This window comes from Mustelus asterias, unplaced genomic scaffold (genome assembly GCF_964213995.1).
Source record: "Mustelus asterias unplaced genomic scaffold, sMusAst1.hap1.1 HAP1_SCAFFOLD_288, whole genome shotgun sequence".
Taxonomy (NCBI): domain Eukaryota; kingdom Metazoa; phylum Chordata; class Chondrichthyes; order Carcharhiniformes; family Triakidae; genus Mustelus; species Mustelus asterias.
Window position 1 is genome coordinate 312,451 of NW_027590253.1, and position 10,001 is coordinate 322,451.

General features: G+C 43.6%; 1 non-coding gene across 1 annotated transcript; it reads right to left on the minus strand.

Annotated features, from left to right (window-relative positions):
• Nucleotides 1–224: 224 nt before the first annotated feature.
• Nucleotides 225–296, minus strand: trnac-gca (transfer RNA cysteine (anticodon GCA)). The gene has a single exon. It is a non-coding gene; the product is annotated as a tRNA-Cys (tRNA).
• Nucleotides 297–10,001: the final 9,705 nt, after the last annotated feature.

Consider the following 10,001-nt stretch of genomic DNA (forward strand, 5'->3'; position numbering starts at 1 on the left):
TTCCCGCTTCTCCCAACATGGGCAAGGGCCGTTTTATCGAGCAGAAAGAGACAAACTGTTTCCACTGACGATTGTCAGTAACCAAATAATTGGGACTGAAGGTACTTTATGAAAGACTGATTTGTATTCATGTAACGCCTTTCCCGGTTGGTGGACGTCATAATGCGCTTTGCAGCCAAAGAAAGACAGTCAGAATTGAAATTAAGGCAACAATTAGACAAGGAAGGGGGCACTCGGATTTGGATCGAGGACCGTTTGATCTGCAGTCAAATGCTCTACCACTGAGCTATACCCCCTCAGCGGTAAACTAGTGCTCGGGATCCAGCTTAGTCTTATGAAGTGGTGGAGGGGGATCCAGTGGTCAGACTGCATCCCGCTTTGTCTCAGCGTTATTGGTTTCTGAGTGAAGTCGGAGAGCTTAGCGTTTAAGTTAGCGAGATGTTTTCTTGTGATTTGGCTGAGATTTGGATCCAGGTCGAGGGGATGTTTGTGTCAATCTAATCGATCAAATCTACCTCATTGTCACACAGATTTGACCTTGTATCCCCATCTCTATTGGCAGCGCTTTGCAGCCTATCACTGTCCTTCACTGTCTGCGTTAGTTCTTGAACTGTTGCCCATGTGACATTTCCAATTCGGACAGAAATATAGATCTAATTCCACTACTTCTGACAGAGCTGTTTTCGACCAGGAAACGACTCAGGTTTGTGAAATAGATTATCAAAAACTTTAAATCTTGGCAGATCAAGCCGATCTATGACCCTGAAAGCGCCAAATCCTAAGCACTGGACCACCAGGGTTTCATTCTCCTGGTTCTCCCATAGACTGGATACAGGAATATGCACAGTGCCAATTATTCACAGTCGCATTCTCCTTCCAGTCTTGTGCACCTTGTTCAGCTTTGAAATTATTAATCTTTTCACATAAGCTTCCAGTGTGATGAAAGCAGAGCAGTGATAAGCTGAAGTTTTTCAAAAGATTTACCACAGTAAGGTTTATAACAAACATTACTCTTTGAATGTGGTGAGCTACAGTGAAATTTAATGCAGTAGAAGTTAACTCACTCATTCTGACAGTAGGTACCAGCAATTGCAATGTAAATATGATGTCGAGATACGGGCATTGGACTGGGGTGGGCACAATAAGAAGTCTCACAGCATCATGTTAAAGTCCAACAGGTTCATTTGCTCCGATAATAAAATCAATTTGCTTCATTTTATCAGCGCCCCGAAAGCTCCTGACTCCAAATAGACCTGGTGTTGTCAGACTTCCTAATGTAAATATGAATTGTTGTGGGCATTTGACAGGATTGTAGAATGGGGCAGATTTTGCCTTCTTCCTGTTCAACCTGCCACAATTATCGCTCCCGTTTTGGACCAGGAAGCAATGCCCACTCTCCTTAATTCATGTGTTGCACGAGAGCAATGAATCATCATTCCCTAACCGTGAATCGAACCCAGACCATGGCAGTGACAGCAACGAATTTTACCAACGAAACCAACACGGAAATTAATGTGACCTGAGCATTATTGAGCAACTGTGTGCTTGTGTGTGCGTGTGTGATTTGGGAGAAAGGTCACGTGCTCCAGGGTCATCCTTGATGAATGAAGCCACCAACATCTGTTTCGCTGAGCTTTTTGTGTTCTTGAGAAATCGTCCTCTGGAGCTGATGCAATGAGGCCAGGAGAGTAACTCACTGCACCGTCTGCAATGTGATTGCGGTGCGATTTGCTGAAAGCTGTTAATTTTATAAAAATAATCTTTTTGCGAATTGTAAATGAAATGCCCTTCAGTACCCGGTAAGAATTCTCACACCAGGTTAAAGTGCAACAGGTTTGTTTGAAATCACGAGCTTTCGGAGCGCAGCTTCTTCATCACTCACGCTGAGGGTTCACCAGAGTTTTCTGTCTTTGAATGAAAGCAATAGATATCTCGTCAATTCCCCGGTATCCTGAGTGTTCGACACTGATTTCAACAGTACACTGCTTTAAATGTTTGTTTTCAATGTGAAATTAAGTAGTTTGATTCCACAGAACCATAGAACCATAGAAAATTACAGCTCAGAAACAGGCCTTTTGGCCCTTCTTGTCTGTGCCGAACCATTTTATGCCTAGTCCCACTGACCTGCACTTGGACCATATCCCTCCACACCCCTCTCATCCATGAACCCGTCCAAGTTTTTCTTAAATGTTAAAAGCATTTACCACTTTATCCGGCAGCTCATTCCACACTCCCACCACTCTCTGCGTGAAGAAGCCCCCCCTAATATTCCCTTTAAACTTTTCTCCTTTCACCCTTAACCCATGCCCTTTGGTTTTTTTCTCCCCTAGCCTCAGCGGAAAAAGCCTGCTTGCATTCACTCTATCTATACCCATCAAAATCTTATACACCTCTATCAAATCTCCCCTCAATCTTCTACGCTCCAGGGAATAAAGTCCCAACCTATTCAATCTCTCTCTGTAACTCAGCTTCTCAAGTCCCGGCAACATCCTTGTGAACCTTCTCTGCACTCTTTCAATCTTATTTACATCCTTCCTGTAACTTGGTGACCAAAACTGTACACAATACTCCAAATTCGGCCTCACCAATGCCTTATATAACCTTACCATAACACTCCAACTTTTATACTCGATACTCCGATTTATAAAGGCCAATGTACCAAAGGCACTCTTTACGACCCTATCCACCTGTGACGTCACTTTTAGGGAACTCTGTACCTGTATTCCCAGATCCCTCTGTTCAACTGCACTCTTCAGAGTCCTACCATTTACCCTGTACGTTCTTCTTTGGTTTGTCCTTCCAAAGTGCAATATCTCACACTTGTCTGCGTTAAATTCCATTTGCCATTTTTCAGCCCATGTTTCTAGTTGGTCCAAATCCCTCTACAAGCTTTGAAAACCTTCCTCACTGTCCACTACACCCCCAATCTTTGTATCATCAGCAAACTTGCTGATCCAATTGACCACATTATCATCCAGATCATTGATATAGATGACAAACAACAATGGACCCAACACCGATCCCTGCGGCACACCACTAGTCACAGGCCACCACTCAGAGAAGCAATCCTCCACAACCACTCTCTGGCTTCTTCCATTGAGCCAGTGTCTTATCCAATTCATTACCTCCCCATGTATACCCAACGACTGAACCTTCCTAACTAACCTCCCATGAGGGACCTTGTCAAAGGCCTTGCTGAAATCCAGGTAGACAACATCCACCGCCTTCCCTTCATCCACTTTCCTGGTAACCTCCTCGAAAAACTCTAATAGATTGGTCAAACATGACCTACCACGCACAAAGTCATGTTGACACTCCCTAATAAGTCCCTGTCTATGCAAATATTTGTAGATCCTATCCCTTATCACACGTTCCAATAACTTGCCCACCACCGACGTCAAACTTACTGCCCTCTAATTTCCCGGATTTCTTTTGGAACCTTTTTAAACAACGGAACAACATGAGCCACCCTCCAATCATCCGGCACCTCCCCCGTGAATACTGACATTTTAAATATGTCTGCCAGGGCCCCTGAAAGTTCAACACTAGCTTCCCTCAAGGTCCGTGGGAATACCCTGTCCGGTCCTGGGGATTTATCCACTCTGATCTGCCTCAAGACAGCGAGTACCTCCTCCCCTTTAATCTGTAAAGGTTCCATGGCCTCCCTACCAGTTAGCCCTATTTCCGTAGACTCCATGCCCATGTGAAGGATTTAAACTTACACTCTTCCGGGAAGTTGGTGACGTTGTGGAAAAATCAGTGGAGTATGAATCCTGTGGCCCAGTCTCACAGGTCACGATCCCACCGCAGTCTAGAACTGAAACGGAATTGAAAGCTCGTCTCAGTAATGAAGCTTTGTTTTCTGATTGTCATGAAAACACATCTTGCAGAAGGAAATATGCCATCCTTCTCCTTTCTGGCCTCCATGGGACTCCAGAGGAAAGGCACTGTGATTGACTCTTAACTGCCCTCAGAAATGGCCCAGAAAAATACTCAGTTCAGAGGGAAATAGGGATTGACAACAAATGCTGGCATTGACAATGAAATATATATTGCATTAGCAGCATTTTAAGAAATGATTAATTCTCATTTTGTTTCATTTCATGTGAAACAGGGTGACATATTCTGGTGTCTTATTATTTAAAACCTCAGCCTTTCAACTGTTCAAACAGGTAAGATTCAGTCAGAGAAAAGTGATCTACTGTGATCCAAAACTAGGTTTTGTAGTTGCTGCGAATCCCACCTCAAAACAGAAAATGTTGGAAGCACGCATTAGCTTCAACAGCTTATGTGGAGAGGGAAAGAGAGTGAATGATTCAGGTTGCTGATCTTTGACCCTAACTGGAAGAAATTAGTGATTTAATGGTTTACAAACAAGTGCAGAGTCAAGGAAAATAGAGAGGGAGAGGAGGAAAGAACAAATGGTCTTTTGACCGGATGGAAGGCTGGAGTGATTGAATTACAATGGAGATGATTATTGTTCCCACTGACACAATCTCGCAGATCTGGGTTTAAATCTCATAATAAATGAGAACAAAACCTCTCGCTGAGTTCAGCGCTCAACTCCCCGCCTTCCTGTGAACTGGAGGCAGTTTTCAGTCACAAACCCACAACTGTGAGATAAACAACGCAGAAAGGAGAAAGATTCAGTTTGAGCGGTGACACTTCTGGGGGAACGGAGATCTGGAATTCACCCAGGAATGAGGCAAAGTTTAAAAACAGTGTTGCCCAACGTGGAGCTCGAACCCACGACCCTAAGATTAAGAGTCTCATGCTCTACCGAAAATGCATGGAGACAAATATGGCTTTTCCATCTGGTGTCTCAGCTTGTTCTGATTTCAAAGTTTACAATGAATCCACCGACAGAATCCCCAAAGTTCCTCTCAATCATTAATTACATTATTCACATCTTCCAATTATTAGGTTCACCTCTCCCAAATATTCCAAACTTCTCTTACATCATTCACCTTATTATTCTTTGTTCTTAATAATTTAGCCAGGGGTGGAGGGAACTCAACATTTACACTGTCAAACTGTTTCCCAGTTTCAGACATTTCAATAAGATCACCTCTGATTATTCTTAACTCCAGAGCGAACAGACTCATCCCACTGATTCTCTCCTCGCAGGAGAAACGCAGAAATCAATCCAGTGAAGCTCGGTTACACACAGACAGCGAAATAATGGAAAGAGGAAGGAGCAAAAGATGTCAACGTAATAAAAACATAGTCAGAGAGTCTGAGGGAGATATATACAGACAATGAAAAACAGAAATAGCGAGTGCGGTACACATCCACAATCCAAGAATGAATAACAATATACACACAGCCAGCTGTCTCGACCAACAAACATGGGGTCCTCTAAACTGGTGAACAGAGATAAAGTGAATGGCCACAAGCATATTCACCTTTTAATGTCTTGATTTTCTTCTGTGAGTGTTGTGTTGATAGATTGCCTGCACTGTGTGCTCAGGTTCGCAAACCAAATCCCAAGTAAACCAATCCGAACGTTTGCACTGCAAATACATTTATCAAACCTATGACTTGTCCAATACGAAACAACAGCTGATTGAGGGATCTAGCCCGGCATGTAAACCCGAGATTGCTCACACGTTTGTGGATGTTTACTCCCCAGGCCCGAGTCATACCCCTCGTCCAACGAGCCGCTGCTGAGGATGTTGTTCAATGAAAATATTTCCATTGACATCCAAAGCTGCTCAGACGTCTGCAGTGAAAGGTGAAAATGCTGGAAAAACTCAGAAAGCCAGACAGCTTGTGTGCACAGGAAAACAAATCTTATATTTTAGCTCCATAACCATTTATTGGGAATAACTGGGAATTTTTAGAAATGTAGGAAGTTTTAAACAAGTGTTATCCAGCCGCATAACAAGAGGGTTTGAGGCCTCTTGCCGGGTATAAATCAGGAGAGATTAAATGAGGGAAACAAATAATTTTTAAGTAATTACACCACAGAATGGGGCCATTCCTAAGTCCCTTACAGGACTCCGTTGTGGTGTGGATCAAGGGGAACCTGTGGATGTAATGTACGTCGATTACATTGGAGCCACAGTGATGAGTTGGTGTGTTTTGAAAATTGAAAGTTACACTTAGGAAATAGAATTAGGAGCAGAAGTGGGCAAATTCAGCGCTTCGAGCCTGAACCGTCATGCAATCAGTTCATGACTGATCTCTCCCTGTTCTCAAATCCACCTCCCTACCTGTTCCAATATCCCCTCATCCCTTTAATTATCAGGAATATGCCTGTCTCTTCCTCCAAATCATTTAATGATTCAGACTCAACCATGCTATGGGGCGATGCATTCCATAAATTCACGACCCTCAGTGAGAAGCAGTTCCTCCTCATCTCAGTTTTAAATCTATCACCTCTCAACCTATACATTTGACATGGTGTTCCCGATTGCGCATAAGAAAAAATATTATACTTTCTTCAATATTATATACCACGATCACTTCAACATCTTGTGGGAGTATTTCAACTCACTGTCGATTTTATGTCGCAGCAAGCACAATCGGTGTTGTCATTTGCTGAAGCAGTCACTTATGTTCCATCCAAACTGGACACATTCAGGGATATATGGTAAGTCATTTTGAAAAACACAGTTCACCCGTGACCCTGGGAGTCCAGTGGGTTGTATTCAGTACTCCCCAGTGTTGTTTGTTTTCAATTCCCGCTCAGGAAACGATTATTTATAGCTCGCGGCAAACTATTACAAAATAACCTGATTTACTATCTGATCGAAAGCAGATCTACTAATATCAGGCGAGTGAGTTTTGCAAGTCGACATCACAGCTGGAAATGTCACATGTGCAACAGGTCAAGAACGAACACAGTAGCAAGAAAGATGGTGATAGGCTGGAAAGCGCTGACAATAGAGATGGTGATGGAAGGTAACATTTGGATGGTAAAAAGGTCAGATTTTGGCGTACAAACTGAATTATTCAACTTTTCACTCACTCTGCAACGAAAATATTTGGAAAAGGTTCTCTCCAGTTTTGAACAGTCGGAAGTGAAATTAATAACTGTAAGTGGAATGCCTGTTGTATGTTGTCACTGATTGAATGTATCACTGGGGTGGAAACAGAAAGTGCCATTTTGCAACAGAGACTTGCTTGTGGTGAATGTAGTCTGGCCTGGCGCGAAAAATAAAGCAACACATGCAGTGTGTGTAAAGCAAGTTGTAAAACAGGCGAAAATCAGCTGGTCTGGTGGTGAGAGTCTGACACTTTCACTGCTGTTTGGATTGGTGGTCAGGTAATGGAGATTTGTTTCTCTCATCCAAACCGTAAAAACAAATGTCAGTTAAGGATGAGATTTCTAAATTCTTGGAAGTGCAGGGTCGGATTAAGACAAGTCAGCATGGATTTAGTAAGGGGAGGTCGTGCCTGACAAACCTGTTAGAGTTCTTTGAAGAGATAACAAGTAGGTTAGACCAAGGAGAGCCAATGGATGTTATCTATCTTGACTTCCAAAAGGCCTTTGACAAGGTGCCTCACGGGAGACTGCTGAGTAAAATAAGGGCCCATGGTATTCGAGGCAAGGTACTAACATGGATTGACGATTGGCTGTCAGACAGAAGGCAGAGAGTTGGGATAAAAGGTTCTTTCTCAGAATGGCAACCGGTGACAAGTGGTGTCCCGCAGGGTTCAGTGTTGGGGCCACAGCTGTTCTCTTTATATATTAACGATCTAGATGACGGGACTGGGAGCATTCTGGCCAAGTTTGCCGATGATACAAAGATAGGTGGAGGGGCAGGTAGTATTGAGGAGGTGGGGAGGCTGCAGAAAGATTTAGACAGTTTAGGAGAGTGGTCCAAGAAGTGGCTGATGAAATTCAACGTGGGCAAGTGCGAGGTCGTACACTTTGGAAAAAAGAATAGAGGCATGGACTATTTTCTAAACGGTGACAAAATTCATAATGCTAAAGTGCAAAGGGACTTGGGAGTCCTAGTCCAGGATTCTCTAAAGGTAAACTTGCAGGTTGAGTCCGTAATTAAGAAAGCACATGTAATGTTGTCATTTATCTCAAGAGGCTTGGAATACAAAAGCAGGGATGTACTTCTGAGGCTTTATAAAGCACTGGTTAGGCCCCATTTGGAGTACTGTGAGCAATTTTGGGCCCCACACCTCAGGAAGGACATACTGGCACTGGAGCGGGTCCAGCGGAGATTCACACGGATGATCCCAGGAATGGTAGGCCTGACATACGATGAACGTCTGAGGATCGTGGGATTATATTCATTGGAGTTTAGGAGGTTGAGGGGAGATCTGATAGAAACTTACAAGATAATGAACGGCTTAGATAGGATGGACGTAGGGAAGTTGTTTCCATTAACAGGGGAGACTAGGACGCGGGGGCACAGCCTTAGAATAAAAGGGAGTCACTTTAGAACAGAGATGAGGAGAAATTTCTTCAGCCAGAGAGTGGTGGGTCTGTGGAATTCATTGCCACAGAGGGCTGTGGAGGCCGAGACGTTGAGCGTCTTCAAGACAGAAATTGATAAATTCTTGATTTCTCGAGGAATTAAGGGCTATGGGGAGAGAGCGGGTAAATGGAGTTGAAATCAACCATGATTGAATGGTGGAGTGGACTCGATGGGCCGAATGGCCTTACTTCCGCTCCTATGTCTTATGGTCTTATGGTCTTATGCCTGGTGGAACATATAAAACACAATCTCGCCTCGTGTCCTGAAGTGAAGACTGAGCAAATTCAACAGGAGGTTTTTTTTTGTCATTTCTGGCAGGATATTGGGAACCAGACAAGGTTAAGGGCAGTTTAAATGGTGCTGGTCCTTCACTGCAGCTCATTCTGTTTCTGACTGGATGTGATTCCTGCTTGTTACAGAGTTCAGGATAAATTGATTCAGTGAAGGAGCAGGCTCAAGCCAACTGATGGACTGTCGCAGCTCCTTTGCTGATAATTTCACTGACAATACCAGTAAAGGACACAGTTGCTGACGTGGTAACGTAGCCGAGTAATCTAAGGCAGTGGCTGAAAGACCAGTTAGGATGGAGTTGTTGATTCGACTGCAGCCACTGCCAGAATGGGTTTGAGTTTTGGTCCCTGCAGTTGAAGTCCAGCATTTCAGATTGAATGCAATAATTTGTGTTGTGTCGTTTTTGCCATGAAGAAAGAGGAGCGACATACCAATGTAAACAGTTGTTGAGGTAAAGGAACGAGTGCGGAAGGAGTGGAGCAAATTATCGTGGATTCTAGAATCGGAAACAAAAAGAGAAAATGCTGGAAAACCTCACCAGCATCTGTAAGGAGTGAAGAAAGCTGGCATTTCGAGTCCAGATGACCCTTTGTCAAAGCTGGGAGGAGTGGAGCTGCTCCGACAGAGAATACAAACGGGAACACCGGTTGAATGGTTGTCTGTCGAAATAAACAGCAGGATTGCAAACATTGAGACTGCAGTCCCGGCCCAGGGGATGTATTGGGATTTTCAAACTGAGGTTCAAATCCTGTCATGAGCGCTTCCCGTCATTCCTCATTGTGACTATTTTTTAATTGAAAGTTATTGGAAATGAAGCAATGGGTGCAGAGATGATCAACTCCTGCAAAATTGTCACTTCAGCGTCACTGAGGGTCCAGTGATCAGCGTCGGCGCCGTGACGCGTTTTGGATTCCCAGTCACGGAGTGAGTACATTTTTGTTCATTTCGTCATTTAATAAAAGCAGCGTCCGTGAAGTGAACAACAAGCTAAATCTTCCAGCTGGATGAACTTGTATCAGAGATGGAAAAATCAGAGATGTAACATTGACGATAAACTCTGAAGAAGAACCACATGACACACACAACATACATGTCAAGTACATACACAATACACATGTCAAATCATGTCACTTTCAACTTCTATCTTTTAACTTCTGGCTCTCCACCTCAGACATTTCCACATTCATCAAAAATCTCCGTCCTCAAACCCGATCCTGGTCCTCGATCCACGGATAATGCTGCACTTTCTGGAAGCTTGTTGCAGCATTT